The sequence below is a fragment of the Pan troglodytes genome, chromosome 14, assembly GCF_028858775.2.
Source record: "Pan troglodytes isolate AG18354 chromosome 14, NHGRI_mPanTro3-v2.0_pri, whole genome shotgun sequence".
In the NCBI taxonomy this organism is placed as follows: Eukaryota; Metazoa; Chordata; class Mammalia; order Primates; family Hominidae; genus Pan; species Pan troglodytes.
In genome coordinates, this window is record NC_072412.2 from 26,792,027 (window position 1) to 26,808,959 (window position 16,933).

The following is a 16,933-nucleotide window of genomic DNA, read 5'->3' on the forward strand; positions in this document are numbered from 1 at the left end:
GAGAGAAGGTAAAGCCAAGGAGAAGGAAAATTCCATATAGGGGAAATGACTGTTTTGGAAAACACATACCCCACCCGGCAGTGCTCTGTGCTTTGGGGCCTTGTTTATCTATCCCCTCTTCCTGGGCCAGTCTTACTCCTGCCATACTCTTAAGTCAAAGCTTATGTGTCAGGCCTCTCAGCCTAGTTTGGGTACTTCTTTGTGCTTTCATTACACCCTGTGTTTCCTGGCCTTGGCATTTACTATGCTATTGGTAGTGCTTATCTTGTTTACCCACTAAACCAACTTGGAGGTCAACATGATTCTGGTACCTGGAACACCTGACAGGTAGTGGACACTTAGTAAATACTCTATGAATTCATGTAAGTAGTTATGGCATGCAGCTTTTCAGTCCCTCAAACCTGACCTCTTACACTAGCCTGCCATAGAGCCTACATTTCCTACACTCAGTCAACTTCTTTAAAGATATATCCATATTTTTGAGTACTAGTATGTTCCAGGCCTTGGGGATAGATACATAGTTATAGTGGATGAGACAGAGTAAGTCCTGTTCTCATAAAGCATGTGTTATAAGAGCCCCTTAAAAAAAAAATTGTGAGGCTCGGCATGGTGGCTCACACCTGGGAAGCCAAGGTGGGAGGATCACTTGAGCCCAGGAGTTTGAGACAAGCCTGGGCAACATAGGGAGTCCCTGTCTCTACAAAAAAATAAAAAAGGTAGCCAGGCATGGTGACACATGCCTGTAGTCCCAGCTACTTGGGAAGCTGAGGCAAGAGAATATCTTGAACCTAGGAGGTTCAGGCTGCAATGAGCCATGATCACACCACTGCACTCCAGCCTGGGTGACAGAGGGAGACCTTGTCTCAAAAATATATATAAAATTAAAAACTTGTAATTCTGTAAAAGCAGCAAATTTAGGGTCAAGATAGAAAACATGAGAAAGGAATCTACTTTAGGCACGGAAGTTAGGAAAGGTGTTCTAGAGATTACAGGAAGGGAGAGAGCTGGCTGTGCAAAGAGGAGAGAAAATGCACTCTGGGGGTATAGCATGTGCAAAGGTCCTAAAGCAGAAAACTGGTGGCATGAGGAACTGAAGATATTGAACAAAGATTTGCATGTTTTTGTAGCACAGTAGACGAGAAGGGCCTGTCCTCTGGAGTCCGTGGGAGGAAGAGTTGGGGTAGTAGGGATTTTGGATTTTAGGTACAGTGGGAATGACATCTTCATTACTTTGATTACAGAGTGGGGGGAGATGAATTATAGGGAGGCTGGAGTAGAAGCAGAGAGAGACACTATAAAGAGTTGAAGTGGCCTGGAAGGGTAGAAGCTAGTGATGGAGAAGAGAAGGTAGGTTTGAGGTATATTTTAGAACTGAATTGGCACAGAATTGGTACACTTCAGGAATTGTGGAAGATGAAGAATCAAAGATGACTACTGCCTAGCTTTGGGGCCAATTACTGAAATTGGGAAGCTTAAAATGGAAAATAGATTGGGAGGTGGAAAAGATGATAGGAGTCAAAAGTTTCATTTGTGAACGTTGTAAGCAGTGGCTATGTGAGTTGGAGATCGTGGAAGAGATCTAAGCTGGAGACAAATTTTATGAGTCCTTGCCATAAAGATGACATAAATTGATTTAAAAAAAAAAATAATAGAGGGTGACAAAGAAATGGGCCCAGAACAAAGCCCTAGGCAACTTCAGTATTTAAAGTTTGGGTCAAAGAAGAGTTAAAGATAAGAGTATTTGTAAGTTTGGGTCAATGTGATGGTAGGAAAGTGCAAAAATAGGGTGTGGAAGCCAAGGGTTTCAAATAGGGAATAGAAAAATGTCACCTGGAGTTAACATGGAGGTCACTAGGCAGTAACAGCATTAGTTTACTGCCTAAGAAGAGTAAACATTACCACTCATTATACAGAGGAATGGCTTAGTTTGGTTTTCCAATAAAAGAATCACATGAAGACGTTGGAAGAGGTGAGTTTAGGCGGGAGCAGGGATGTCATAGGGCAAGGATACAGCATATTCTCTTATGGTAATAGTAAGAAATTCTGGAAAGTCAATGTTTGTTTAAGGGCATTAGCCTTTGAAGATAAAAGGAAGCTCAAAAAGGATGTGGAAAAGGATTAAAAACTTTTTTCCTCTCCCAAAACTTTGCCTGTGGGGATAGTAAACAGAATGACTTACCTGGAGTTTAATTCCTCTAAACCAAGGCCTGTCAGGAGATGAAAACAAAGTTTAATTAGTGGACATCAAGGTACAGACTGATGATAGATGAAGTACAGTGGGAAACACAGCCAGAGGCGACCGCTCACCACATCACGACTTCATTGCACCTAAAAGAATTTAGACTGATCACGTAGCATGCAGTCTTGAATGTCTTTAGGGTGACCATAAACTCACGGGTTCATACAAAACACCTGCAGAAGGCAGTTGGGTGGAGGGAAGAAACTGAGAATGGGGCAGGCAGGTTAACCAAGAGTCTTGTATATGTGAAAGGAATCTGCATAAAGTCTGTAGGGACCTGAGGGAAAGCTGAGTTGGTCCAAAAAGGACTAGGGAGATGAATGTGAATCTTATATATCCTGTGAAAAGTTAATCCGCATCTGATTTGCACTCCAATAGCATTTCATTCTAAATAAACTCATGCCAGTGATTCAAGATCAGAAATTCTCTTCAGCTGTAAAGTACTGTGACTTTTAAAAAGCTGATTATTAAATATATACCAAAGGCTTTTAACATATAGTAATTCTGAGTACTTGCTGGTACTTTCTATTTTCAAAGTACTTTACAAGCTAATTATTTACAAATTGCATATAGCTGTAACATCTAAGTACTCTAATTAGTTGGCATAATGCACAGGTTCACACAGAATCTCGAGAGATGGAAAGGTGTCTACAAAGTGGTCTCTTCAGTACTGACCCAAAGAGTGTCTTGCATCTCAAGAGATAGGAAAGCATATCAAGTTCCGTGGCCTACCACTCCCCACCCTTCTTTTAGTTTCCCTTAAACACGTTATTCAGATTTTAGATGGTCTCCAGATCACTAGACAAAAGTCATCTTTTTGGTTAGCGTAATTTAGAGTCATTCTTTGTAACAACCTTTAAACTGGGCTCTTAGGAAGTTTACCCAAATCTACCCATCTGCTTTCAAGTACTTATTAAGACCCCCAAACCCAGCCTTTTCTTGCTCAAATTCTTAATGTTGCTATTTTCTTTTCCTGCTTTATAAACTATCCTGGTACAGTTACTGCGTGGGTCTGGTTTTTTTTTTTTTTTCTCATGATGAAATTATTCTTAAACTTGGATTATTAGATCTCTAATTATATAACTATACAGTAAGTATGTACCTAATAGTAGCACAGTCCTGAGAAATGGTGGAAATAAGACACTATGAGTCTGTCCTGAAAACCCTTCTGTGGTTTTGGAGAAGGCAGACAAGAGCTGTACACATGAAAAAGAAAACCAATTGTATTGACAATGAAGTGCCCGAATGTGCAGTGTGGAGTATTATGTGATGAATTCAGAATGGGATGGGTGAAAGGCACTGCTGAAACATCGATTCTTTCATGAGCACTCATTCTGTTGGCCAGTGAAGATGGCAAATAAGAATTGGCGGCTTATTATTAATAACAGGAATAAATGGTTTCCTTTTTTCCAGTGTAAGAGAGCTGTTAAAGATTCTTGAGCTAGAACTGCCGTAAAGTTTTAGTTTTTTTTTTTTTTTTTTTTTTTTTTTTGTCCCATGCCTGTGTGCAGAATGGGTGAGTGGAAGGAAACTGGAAGACAGCAGTGAGCTGGGGACATTTGTAATAGTCCAGGTATAATGTAAGGAGGGCATACTTGTAAGAGAGGAGATAAAAGGATGGATACAAAAAAAAATGCTTAAACAAAAAAAGTAACTTGGAGACAGATTCTATAGAGGGGTAATAGAAGAGTTGTAGATGACCCCAAAGGCCCCATATCCAGGTTCATTTACCCCTTTGTTTATCCTACCATTCCCTCACAACCAAAAACCAGTAAGGCAGGATTTATCATTTCTTCTCTCCAGCCTGTCCTTACTAGTGGGAGTTAGTGGGTGCAACCACCCTTACCTCCTTCCCCGACCCATATCAGAAGAATTCATGTATTTTACAAGGATATGAATCCAGGGCTACAGATGTGAAAATTGATAGTTGAGAAGAGGCGATCAGGGCAGTGAACAGCCTGGCTCTTACGGTCTGCACTCACCAAGCTGCTTGCTTTACAGGGAATGTTTTCATTAATTGGCTCTGTAAATATTGAGCACATACTATATGGAGGCACAGTTTAGGGGCCAGGATACGGCAGTGAACAAGTTGGCCCACATGCAGTTTATTTTCTGATGGCAGAGTTAGACAATAAAGAAACATGCAAACAAATTTAATTTCAGGTAGTAAACTAATAATGACAAGGAGAAAACACTGAATAGTTAAGGAAGGCCTTTCTGAGGAGGTAACATTTGAGCAGAGAAATACAAGAAGAGAGAGACCAAGGATAAAAGAGAATGAGCCCAGAATTTTTTTAAAAACCTGAGCTTAGATTATTCAGCAATGAAAGCAAAATTATGAACCTTTCTAGAGGAATAAATTGTATATTTCAGCCTTGTGTTTGTGACTTTTATTAGTGCCTAAATTTATATCATCTGTTTTTAATCTGTATATGTATTTACCTAACAATTATAGTAAAGAATATTGGACTACTCTGTGGGAAGGAGGATATGTAGGATATTGGAGTTATTTTCGATTGGCTGATACATGTATGTATATTGGAGGGGCTTATTTTAATTGAACTTTTTAATTCTTTTTTTGAGACAGTCGCACTGTTACCAAGGCTGGAATGCAGTGGTGCAATCTCAACTCGCTGCAGCCTTGACCTCCCAGGCTCAAGCAGTCCTCCTACCTCAGCCTCCTGAGCAGCTGAGACTACAGGCATGTGCCACCATGCCTGGCTAATTGTTTGTTTTTGGTTTTTTTTGTGTGGAGACAGTCTCACTATGTTGCCCAGGCTGGTCTTGAACTCCTGGACTCAAGTGATCGTCCCATCTCAGCCTCCCAAAGTGCTAGGATTATAGGTGTGAGCCACTGTGCCCAGCCAAAATAGACCTTCCTTAGGAATAGAAATTGATATGTGTGGAATCTTGGGTATCTTTTCAGTAAGCATAGGCATAGCAAACTTAGGCAGTATAACATTGGAATTTAGAGCTGTTGGACTCACAATGCCTGGGTTTTGATCCTGGCTCTAGATGTTAGCCATGTGACCTTGGACATACTGTTTGATCTCTTTGTGCCTGAGTTTCTTCTGTAAATTGGGATAACAATAATACCATATAGGGATGTTACAAGTGTTAATTTAGATAATATTCAAAGTGCTTAGGACAGTACCTGAACCATAAAGCATACTCTCAATCAATGTTAGCTATTAATGTTATTATTGTAATATCATTGATGTTGAGCAAGCTGGGTTGGTTTATATTCCTTCATGTGAAAACTTTGAAACAAAAAACCTTAGTAGCCTGTGTATTTTTTTGTTTTCTTCAGTCTGTAATATGATTTGAGGACCCCTGTATGGAAGGTTATCAGTCTGTTAAACCCATAGCTTTTAAGAAAAATACTATAAAATAGCATTTTTATTAATAGGATATAGAGAAAAGTCGCAGACAAATTGTGTTTCTCCTCTTTTTAAAAAGAAATTAAGATTCTGATGGAACATTCATAATCATCCTTAAGCTTTAAGATAAAGGTTAAGCAGAAGGAAAAGCAAGTTCTGTAGCACATGGGTACCTGGCTTGGTGCCAGGTATCTGGACTATTGGTAGGAAGCCAGGGCTCAATCTAGGTCAGTTGATTGTAAAAACTGCATTAAAAAGACTTTATTTATTTATTTATTTTTTTGAGATGGAGTCTCACTCTGTTGCCCAGGCTGGAGTGCAGTGGCGCAATCTTGGCTTACTGCAACCTCCGCCTCCTGGGTTCAAGAGATTCTCCTGCCTCAGCCTCCTGTGTAGCTGGGACTACAGGCACCCGCCACCAGGCCTGGCTAATTTTTGTATTTTTTAGTAGAGACGGGGTTTCACCATATTGGACAGGCTGGTCTTGAACTCCTGACCTCGTGATCCACCCGCCTCGGGCTCCCAAAGTGCTGGAATAGCCAGCCTGATTTTTTTTTATCTAGTACTGTTTCTCAGTATATTCCCTGTTCATTGTGCAAGGCACTTAGCATATCTCAAAAACAAAAGCTACCTTGGTGCTTTTCTAAGTTTTACCTTCCTGACTGGAGTCAAACCTCAAAAAAATTATGAATAATGCCCCCACCAATTTTATTAAAAGGACTCCAAGAGAAAATCCAACAGCCTGGAGCATCTAAGTACACAGAGATTGAACTAGTTGGCTTAAACAACAGCTTGGGGTTACAATTTTTGTTTTTTGTTTTTTTCATGGGTGGAAGAGACTTTCTCTGCTGACCTCTTTCAAGGCAGTGTTGTGTAGAGGCGAAGGGTAGGGACTCTGAAGTCAGAGGGCCTGTTGGCTCCACACTTCCTATCTTATGAATGTGGGCAAGTGATGTAACCTTTCTGAGCCTCAGTTTCATACCTATAAAATTAGGCTAATAGTAACACCTACTTCATAGGGCTATTGTGAGAAATAAATGAAATAAAACACTTAGCACAATTTCTAGTACACTTAAATACTCAAACATTAGCTATTGCTATTGATATATATGGTTGTTGTTCAAGTCAGTTAGTGGGAGTTAAATTTATGGTCTTCATAGTACAGGTTGTGTCATGTTATCCATAGGAGCCCTCCTGGCTGGCTTGCATGAGCTGCCCGCCTCCCCCACCCTGCTGTCTACCCAAAGCATCACCTGTGACTCTGCCATGCTGGCCTTCTCACTTCTTTTATTCATATAAGCCCAACATTGCCATTTCAGGGCCTTGGCACTTGCCCTTTACTTCCTGAACCTCTCTTCCCCTAAATCTTCACATGGCCTGTCCATTTCCAAAGTCGTTTGCTCAGAGAGACCATCCTTGACTGGGTATTAGTCCATTGCTGCATAATAGATTATCCCAAAACTTAGTGGCTGAAAGCAACAAATACATCTCAGTTTCTGTGGGTCAAGAATCTGCGTGGAGCTTAGCTGGGTGATTTTGACTCAGGGTCTCTGACAAGGCTGTAGTCAAGATGTCATCCAGGCTGCAGTCTTGAGGATTGCATGGGAGAGGATTTGCCCACAAGCTCACTCATATGGGGCTGCTACATGCCATGGCAGCTGGCTTCCTGCCAGAGCCAGGAAAACAGAGTTAGATAGAACGCAAGACAGAAGCCAGTCTTTTTATGCCCTACTCTCAGAAGTGGCATTCCATTGCCTCTGCTCTATTCTGTTGGTTAGACATGAGTCAGTAAGTCCAGCCCACACTTGAGAGGAGTACATGAGGGTCTGAATACCAGGAGGTGGGGATCCTTGGCACCATCTTAGCGGCTGCTTACCCATCCGCCTTCTCTAAAGTGGCATGCACACCCACATACAAACCTCCATCACTCTCTATTCCTTTACCTTGCTATATTCCTTCATAGTACTCATTGTCAACTGACATTATATTATGTATTTATCTATTTATTGTCTAACTCCACTTGAAAAATATCTCCTTGGTGGCAAGGGCTTTGTCCTTGTTCGCTTCTGAACCCCAAGCACTTAAAGCTGGGTCAGGCACACAGTAGGCTTTCATTAATGTTTCTTCAGAAAGTCAATGAATAATGTGCATGATTACATACGAGTGTCAGAGTGTGAGTACCACAACAGGAAGAAGGACTGATGATTTATAATGACATTATTTTGTAGACTTATCAGCTGACATTTGCAACTCAGAAAGCTACCACAGTAACAAGCTTCAAGAAGACAAAAAATTATTGAGTGGGACAAGGAACCATGCCTATCCTGTGGCTTCAGTGGGAGGAGGAGCTGGGGGGAGGCAGGAGTAAGCATCATAGAGAGCCTTGATAAAGGTGGTTATGCTTTATATTCTGTTTCATTTTTGTCTTCTCTGTGTCCTCAAGAGCCTCTAACACTACTGTCTTCACCACGTTGATCCCATGCCTCATCTGTTATCTTGTCTATTGGTTTAAAAAGGTAGAATATCTCCCACTTGAAGTTGATTGATGGATATTTTTACTTTGCAAGAGCAGTATGGGAGAGTGATATGAATTTTCCTTGGGATCTTGTCCCCACAGAACTCTAGTAGGGAAAAAGCGGTAGGATTGTTGTTTTGAGTACCATGAAGTGGAATTGAAAGGATTTGATTCCAAGGTATGCTGTTTTTTCAATGCCGAATAGTACACTCATTTCCTAACCAGCTGTCTCGTAAATCTGTGCCATTTACTACAAATAGCATTGCTTTGGAAAAATAACAGAATGCATGCATTTGTTTTTCCAGCAGCTATTTAAGGTCCATTTGTTTTCCAGGTACCAAGAAAGCAAAGACGAATCTCATTTCATGCCTACCTTCACAGAGTTTGCAATCCGACTAGACCAAAGAGCTGTGTAGTATTAAAGAACTGAAGGATAGGTGTCATTTCTTGTAACTCTTTTACCTCATTAAAATTGCAGCACCCCCTCCCCACCCCCCAGCACTCCTACCTTGTAGTATTTTTTCTATAGCACTTATCTTCTAACATATGAGATATATAATTTACCTTTTTATTGTATTCATTATATATTGCCTTTCCCTCTACCCCTCAAACACACACACTGTAACATAAGCTCTGTGAGAGCAGAGATTTTTGTTTGAATGTTCACTGATGTATCCACAACCCCTGGAACAATGCCTGGCTCTTAGCAGGTGTTCAAAAAATGTTTATCAAATGAATGAATAGCAGATTGACTCTGTATTGTTTTTACATTAAATACCCCAAGAGCTGAACTTGAATTTAAAAAGGGAAATAACTATTCTATAAGCTTCGAATTGAGAACCACAAATTTGTGGTTGTGTGTCTTCAACTCTATAGTCTGTCACATGTAGTTGGCAAGAGACTGGGCCTGTCCAGGAGGAGTCAGACCTAGAGGTTCATTTAGGCAAAGGGTGACCAGAGCAGGCAAAGATAGAGTGCCAGAGGAGTAGCCTATGCAGTAGGAACCAAGCAGATCTGATAGATATTGCCAGGTAGATGATTCCAGAGGGGTCACGTGAGCTAAGAAGAATTGGGCATGTTGTTTATACACACATAAGAAGGCAGGGCTTTGTATCTGCAAGGCCAAATTTGACTGCAACGCATCTCACATTAATGAGAACTGACCCCCGCCAAGGCCGACAATGTTGGTTTTATGAGCACCTGTTCTACCCATATACCTACTGTGTGATTTTGGATTTGGGGAATTCCCAGACCGATAATATTTCAAAAAAATCTAATGGGGTGAAAGGATGTAGGATTGCTTAAGTTTTATTTTGCCCTTACTTTGTGAAATGGACTTTCCTTCACTTTGGTGGAAAATTGCCAGAAATCCTAGTCTTTATTTAGGTGACCTGAAGCACTTGAAGGACAAAACAAAGACTTAAAGCATTCAATAATTTGATGTCTGTTGTGCCATTTTTATCATGTTAGCTCCATAATAAATTGAACAGACTATTGCACTTTTCCCTTGGGTCCTCATGAGCATTTGTCTACAACTGTTAATAAGTTACATGGGATCTAAGAATAAATTTTCATTGGAATTCAGATTTCAAGTGAAGGATCACCCAACATTGCGATCCCTCATCTAACATTATTTCAGATCCTGAGTTGCTGCTTCGTTCTGCATACTTAAACATAAGTCCCGGTACTTGGAATACTTAACAAGGGGTTTGTGTTGCTGTTGTTGTTTCCAAAAGTGATTAAAATTGGTAATATAAAATTAATATAAGCTTCATTTATCTCTTCATTCCCTGAAGATGAGGAGTAAGAGAGTACCATCATCATATTCTTGTCAAAGTAAATGAGTTGGAGTTATATTCTTTATCAGACCTTGTAATTGAAGCCTTCTAGACTTGATTCTACAGTTTTATTTCTGCTTTTTGTTTATTGGTTTGTTTACATGGCAAAGATTGCAGTTTGTCCTTAAATGGATGGAAAATATTAGGGATTCCAGGGGCTTATGATTAGAAACTTATGATTAGTTTGTTTATATGGCAGAGATTGTACTTTGTCCTTAAATGGTTGGAAAACATAAAGGATTCTAGGGGTTTATGATTAGGAACTGTTGTGCTGAAAATGTCTGTCTTTAGAAGTGTTAGCTTACAGGTGTGTCACTGTCTGCTGCCCAGAGTTGTAGCAAGCAAGCAGAGGATTCCCTTCCTATTTCCTTGTTCTAATAAGTTGGTCCCCATCGGAGAGCAATGAAAGATCAGAACAAGCCAGAACATGAGGAAGCCAACTAGACTTACTCCTGGCCAAAAGCAGACAGCCTAACAGACACGTAACTGTGACTGTAAAGTAAGAAGACTGATTTGCCTCACCAGGTAGGAAAACCAGTTTAATCCTCCTTCAAGGTAGATAGTGTCTTTTCCCCTTTATAGAAAAGGCAACTGAGACCTGGGGAAGTTAGGTAACCAGCCTAAGGTTATATGACTAGTAATTAGATAGGAACTGAAAGATGGCCTGACTCCATAGACTCTGCTTTTTTTTTTTTTTTTTTGACACATGGTCTCACTCTGTCACCCAGGCTGGAGTGCAGTGGGGTGATCTTGACTCACTGCAGCCTTGACCTCCTGGGCTCAAGCAGTCCTCCCACCTCAGCCTCCCGAGTAGCTGGGACCATAGGTGCAAGCCACCAAGCCTGGCTAATTTTTGTATTTTTTGTAGAGATGGGGTTTTGCATGTTGCCCAGCCTGGTCTCGAACTCCTGAGCTCAACCTATCCACCTGCCTTGGCCTCTCAAAGTGCTGGGATTAGTCATGAGCCACTATGCCTGGCCAAACTTAGCTTTTAATGGGCGTGATGTTGTCGATGTTACCTGCCTTGGACTCATAAAGATAACAGCTTTGCCAGAGCATATCCTCCAAGGAGTTCAGTTTAAGAGACAAAATTGTTGGCCTAGCTGAAACATGCTGGCAATAGGGCTGTTCTTTGTAAATCTTAAACATGAAAAGAATCAAACGAATGAGAGAGTAACTTGTTAAGAACCCAAATAAAGGTTTACTGATAATACTTGGTTTCTGAAAACACCATTTTTCATATTATTAAACCTTATTAGTATTATCTTTAAATATGTTCATTTTAACTTTTTCATCTATATTGTGCTAAAGCAGTACTTGATCATCCTCAAAATATAGAAACTTTTATTCACGGATTGAATGAAATAAGGGTATGTGTTATTTGACAGGACTCTGGATATGAAGTCAGAAAGCTCTGGGGTAGAGTCAGCTGTTCCCCTTACTGGTTGACCTCAGACAAGGCAGCCTCCCTAAGCCTTGGTTGCCTAAACAATAAAAGGGAAACAGGAACTTCAAGGGTTCATCTCAGACTTGGTGAGGTAATATATATTATTCAGTAAATTGCTGTGCACATGATATTTTAGTTAACATACATAACTATCAATAGTCTATCTATGATTACTATTAAAATTATAACTATAAAATGATTATTTTTTTAAAAATTCTTAATAGATTTGTTCGGTGCTCTATAGTTACAAAGTAACTATATATATATACATACACACACATATATATATAAATTGTATTTAATCCCCCTAAGAATTCTGAAAGGATAGTAGAAATATCTTCATTTTAATCGCATAGCTTTGTGACCTTGGATATCACAGGATCACAGAGCTAGTAGGTGCGGAACTGGGACTTATTTTCTCACCACTATATTGTGGCTGCTTTCTTATTCTCTTAAGGTTACTTGATGGTGTCCTAGATTTAAAACTGTAAAGGAAGAACTGCATAATTTGTCTTCTAAAAGCACTGAGAGGTGTTTTAGGGACTATATAAAGATAGAACAGTTACTGAGTAAGTCTATTCAGTCTGGATTTTTTGGGTAAGAAATTCTGCTCTGAAGCTTGTGTATTGCAGATCACAGTAATCATAGACACATCACATAGCATTGGGATAGTGTTAGTGTTGGTACTTAAAGTGTTGTCCTCTAAAGGTAATGATCCTGGGCTGAAATATTATAATTATAATCTGTCTCCTCATCGTTTCTCCCTAGGGTGACCATACATGCCATCTAGGCTTAAATATTGGTAATTTTGAGTTAAATTTTCAAAAACCAGATATTATTTAGTGTTAGGCAAGTTGTTAACTTCTCTAAACCATAATTTCCTCGGTTTTATATGACAAAGTTAAACCAGATGGCCTCTAACTCTAACATTTGAGAAACTTTTCCCTTACATTTTTTAATAATATAGATTGTATTTAATGGATCTTTACCCGAACATTTTGGTTCAGGTAATTAAAATGAAAGTTATAGTGAAAAGATCCTTGAAACTTTTCTAAAAACACTGGGCGTTCAGGAATTAATATAGTGTATGTCCCGATTTCTATCAAGCAAACGCTAAGAGAGAATTGTAAATTTAGGGGTCTAATATTTCAAATGAGATGTGAAAGTATGGTCCCAAGCATTTGTACTGAAAATGCAGTGCCCCTTTTTTGGTAAGCGTAAGAGTGTATTAGACTTTGGGAGGAAGCCAAATTATGCTGTTTGGATAATCAGCATGATCTATCTCTCAGAATTTTCCCCTGCGGTCTCAATTGGGTACCTATTCTATTTTTAACTTAGTTCTAAACTCTTTGTTAGCATTGCTCCATCCAATTAAGCTGCAGCTGCTGTTCCATCCCTAAGGATTGTTTATGTTTCAGTGGATGAGATGGTCCTAATATGTACGGCTACTTAAAGTATAGTTTTAATTCAGGGACAAGAAAAGATTGTGTTTAAGTTTGTGATATTTTTTAAAACAATGCATAGTTAAACATTGGCTCTAGAACATGCTTTCACATTTCCCTTCTTAGTTATATCATCACATATAATTTATAAGTCTCTGAATGATAAAGTGTGGTTTGCTGGGTTTTGGTTGTCTTGCAGCTGGTTTCTGATGCCAGAATCATCGATTGTATTACTCTCTGTGGTTTCTTTCTTTTGGCAGCTGATGTGTTGTTGGTATGATATGTGTTATGATATAAAGGTAAAGGTTGGATTAATTGTAATAGAATTTTCCATGCCTTGGGTTTTTCTCCATGCTATAGAGATTAGTCTCCATGAGCTGCTTCCTTCCTTCCTTTCAGTTAATCTCTGCAGCCTTTCTAGTGGTTCCTCCTGTGCTGTTGAATTCAGCATCTGTAAGAATGTGTTTGCATTGTACCAGAGCTCTACAACTTTGGCCAGATAAGAAGGAAGCATCTCTGGGAGCTTTGAATGTCAATATAAAACCTTATTTGCACAGTTGTGCACTTTTGGCTGACTTGTTCAGTGGACCATCTAAGTTCATCACTTTGAACTTTTGTAAACATTTTCCTTAAAGGGATGCTGCTCTCAAAGTTAGGTTTATGTGTATGTTTAGCCGCTTAACTCTATTAACTACTCCTTTATATAAATATAGAATTTTCCCAAAACACTTGTACATATATTAACTAAGTTTTTAAAATTGTAAAATGGGATTTAAAATTACCTTGTCCTACTTAATTTCATTGCCGTATAAATTGGCACCAGAAAAACAACTTGAAACTTGAGGGTGTAGGGTTTAAAGAGTTAAGAATTTACTGATGGGTTTTAATACATTAAAAAAAGTTTTTTTTTTTTTAGAGATAGGGTCTTGCTGTGTTGCCCAGGCTGGCCTCAAACTTTTGAGATCAAGCGACCCTCCCCCATCAGCCTCCTGAGTAGCTGGGACTACAAGCATGTGCCACCACACTGGCATAAATTTTTTTTTTGTATAGTATATTTTTGTAGTTAATTATTGATGTAGAAAATATTGTCTACGTATATATGTACTATTTTTTCAAAATCTCTCCCTGCCAGTGTGTAGAGGAAACTACCATATGCCTCAAAGCCATGTTTGATGCCTAGAGTGTGAAAGACAGAAAATGCCTGGTGATCAAGATGAGGCCTGGTCTGGCAGTCCCCACAGCAGGAGGGAAGCACGGTTGCTCTAGAGTGGGCTACATCCTCTATTTCACTGGCCCTTCATCATCTCTTGCCTCTAAGGCAGGACTGTGCCTTGCACTTAACGGTCACAGGACTGTCACTGAACCTGTGATGTTGTCTGTGGAGTGCAGGCTTTCTCTTCTTCCCATCTCATTGTGTATTGCTAGATTTCTAAGAATTAGAAGTATACACATGTTTTCTTCCTGGGGTTAAAAATGGCTTTATTCAGATGATGACAGGGAAATTATTTATCTTGAAATAGCATTTTCAAGAGACTAATTTCTACGTGTATTTTTAAATGAAAACTCTTTTTAAAGAGCATGAAATGATGAGATGCCAAAATCCTACACATTCTAGAACTTTCTTTTATGTTTTTTTTTCCTATTCTTTGGCTTTTAGCTTTGAGTATAATTTATAATCATTTGCTGAATCAGAGACTGAAATCTACAAGGGGTGGACAGCTTGTTTTCTAGCAGATTACTGTAGCCTTGACACGCTGAAGAAAATAGCTTCAGCAGGCTGACCAGACTTTCTGCTGAATAGGCCATCCTCGGGGCTGAGATCCAAGAGCTCTGAGGTATTGTTTAGGACAGTCTACAGAGAACTGCAGATGATTTGTATAAAATAAAGCTCTTTTAGGATTAAGAGAGTGATTTACAGACAACGCTTTTGGTGAGGTGATTTTTCTGGTATGTGGTGTGTTTATCAAAGAACAGTACACCTACCAAACTTCTCCCTCATTAAAAAAAAGCTGTAGAGGCAAACTTTAGAGGCTTATGTTGTAATGTTTTCTTTTGTACAAATTCTGCAATATTTTTTTCCTGTCTACATTTTGAACAGCTATTTGGTGAGAGTCTGAATTTTATTTTTTATTTCTGCTTTTTGGTCTTCTGCCATTTTTCCTATCCTTTACTAAATTCAAGCAGCTGCCATATTAGCTTTTCTTTGCTTGGATATTGGCTCCCTTCCACACCCATCTTTCTAGACTTTAAATCCCTTTTTCTTTTGCAGTTTTGTTTTCATCAGTTTTGTTCTCCAAAGCATCTGTTCTCTTAAAGAGATAACAAAATACATTTTATTGAGTAAAAGAACTCAATAATTATTTGACCTTATATTCTCTGTGTGGATTTTTCCCCTAACTAATATTTCAGAAGAGCATAGACTGTAATATTTTTAAACCTAACATTTGACCTATCAACAGATCTGCTCTTCCTGTTATTGTATTGTCCATGGGCTTTTCTATTCAGAGTTTACTATTTCCTAAGTAACCCTATCACCACCACCCCACAAAGTTATTTTCAGTAAGAGCTGCCTTTCTTCATAGCTTATATAAAAATTTACCATAGCACATTTACTCAGGTTTTATAATATGAATTGAAAAACAATCACTGTATTTTCTGTATCAGGATTTAAGAATAAATATTTGTAAAAATACTTGCTGCTTTGAAAATGAGGTCAGTAGACCCGACAGTGAAGTAGGTGTCTTATGAACTGAGAAATAAGTTTTCGCTGGGAGCTAAACGTTAAGAATTAACCCACATTTTAACTGAAGAAGTGATCTCTCTGTAATAGTAATCCACTCTCAGAGGCCATCTATAAATGGGTAGTTGCAGATTTGAGAATGTCGAAGTCCAGGTGAGGGGACTTGAGTTTTGTCTTTGCCAGAGCAGTTCTTGTCATGATAAGTACCATTAAATATTGCTGCTCTCCTTGCCCCTCTCACTAGACTGAGCTTCTTGAGGACTAGGATCATGTTTTGTAATAGAGCCGTAGTGTAAGGATTAAGATCCTGGGGCCTAGAGTCAGGTTGCCTGGGTTCACATTCCAGGCCCTATCATTTATCGGCTGTTGTGGCCTTAGGTAAGTTTCTTGACTTTTCCTTATATTCTCCTTATTTCCTTATCTATGAAACGGTAGCTACATAGAGTTGTGAGGATTAGCTGTAAGGTACATGGTACATAAGTACTGTTACCATTATAATTTTTCATCATGTCCCAGTGGTGCATATTAAATGCATATTATAACTGTATTCAAAGGAGAATTGCCTGGACCCTGGATGAGGAGAGCAGCCCTATATATCACAAATATATAGATGCCTCTGTCAGTGGAGATCCAGTGCTCAGTGCAATTCATAACCCAGGAAACACCCTACTCATGTTTTGACCTGCACCCTTGAATGAAAGGAAACTGTTTAAATATGTGAAGATTGTACCAATGTTGACTTTCCAGTGGACACTAATTTAGAGTATGGAAAGGTTTTGAACTGCAGAAAAGTTAAAAAAGACATTAACTTGTCAAATCCTTCATCTTGGCATGAATGCAATAGATCCTTCACTAAGAAAATATTGTTTCCCACTAGTGCTAAGCTTCCATTTTCTTGCTTGTCATATTATTTCAGTTCATGACTCTGAAGATACTCATGATTTAATACTGTACTTGAAGCAGCTGCACCTGGAAACTGAGTAACCTTTTGCAATCTTAAATCATATTACTCTTATGTTTGTATATGTGTAGGTCTATGTGGAACATACAAGAAATTTGACACTGATTCATAGATCATTTTATTATTTTACATTTTGTTTTTTAATACTTTTAGACTATTATGGTTTATAGAACATATAACCTTCCCTCAGTATCCCTGGGGGATTGCTTCCAGGACCCCCATGGATACCAAAACCTGATATAAAATGGCATAGTATTTGCATATAACCTACATGCCTCTTCCTGTATACTTTAAATCATGTCTAGATTGCCTGTAACCTAAGTAATCTATTATTACTAATATTACATTGTACTAGGTATAATCTAGTCTTA

General features: G+C 38.9%; 1 protein-coding gene across 1 annotated transcript in view; it reads left to right on the forward strand.

Moving 5' to 3' along the window:
- The window catches only part of LOC104001796 (RNA polymerase I subunit D), a 45,626-nt gene that overhangs the window by 2,279 nt on the left and 26,414 nt on the right, over positions 1–16,933 (forward strand). The gene's annotated exons all lie outside the window — the stretch shown is intronic.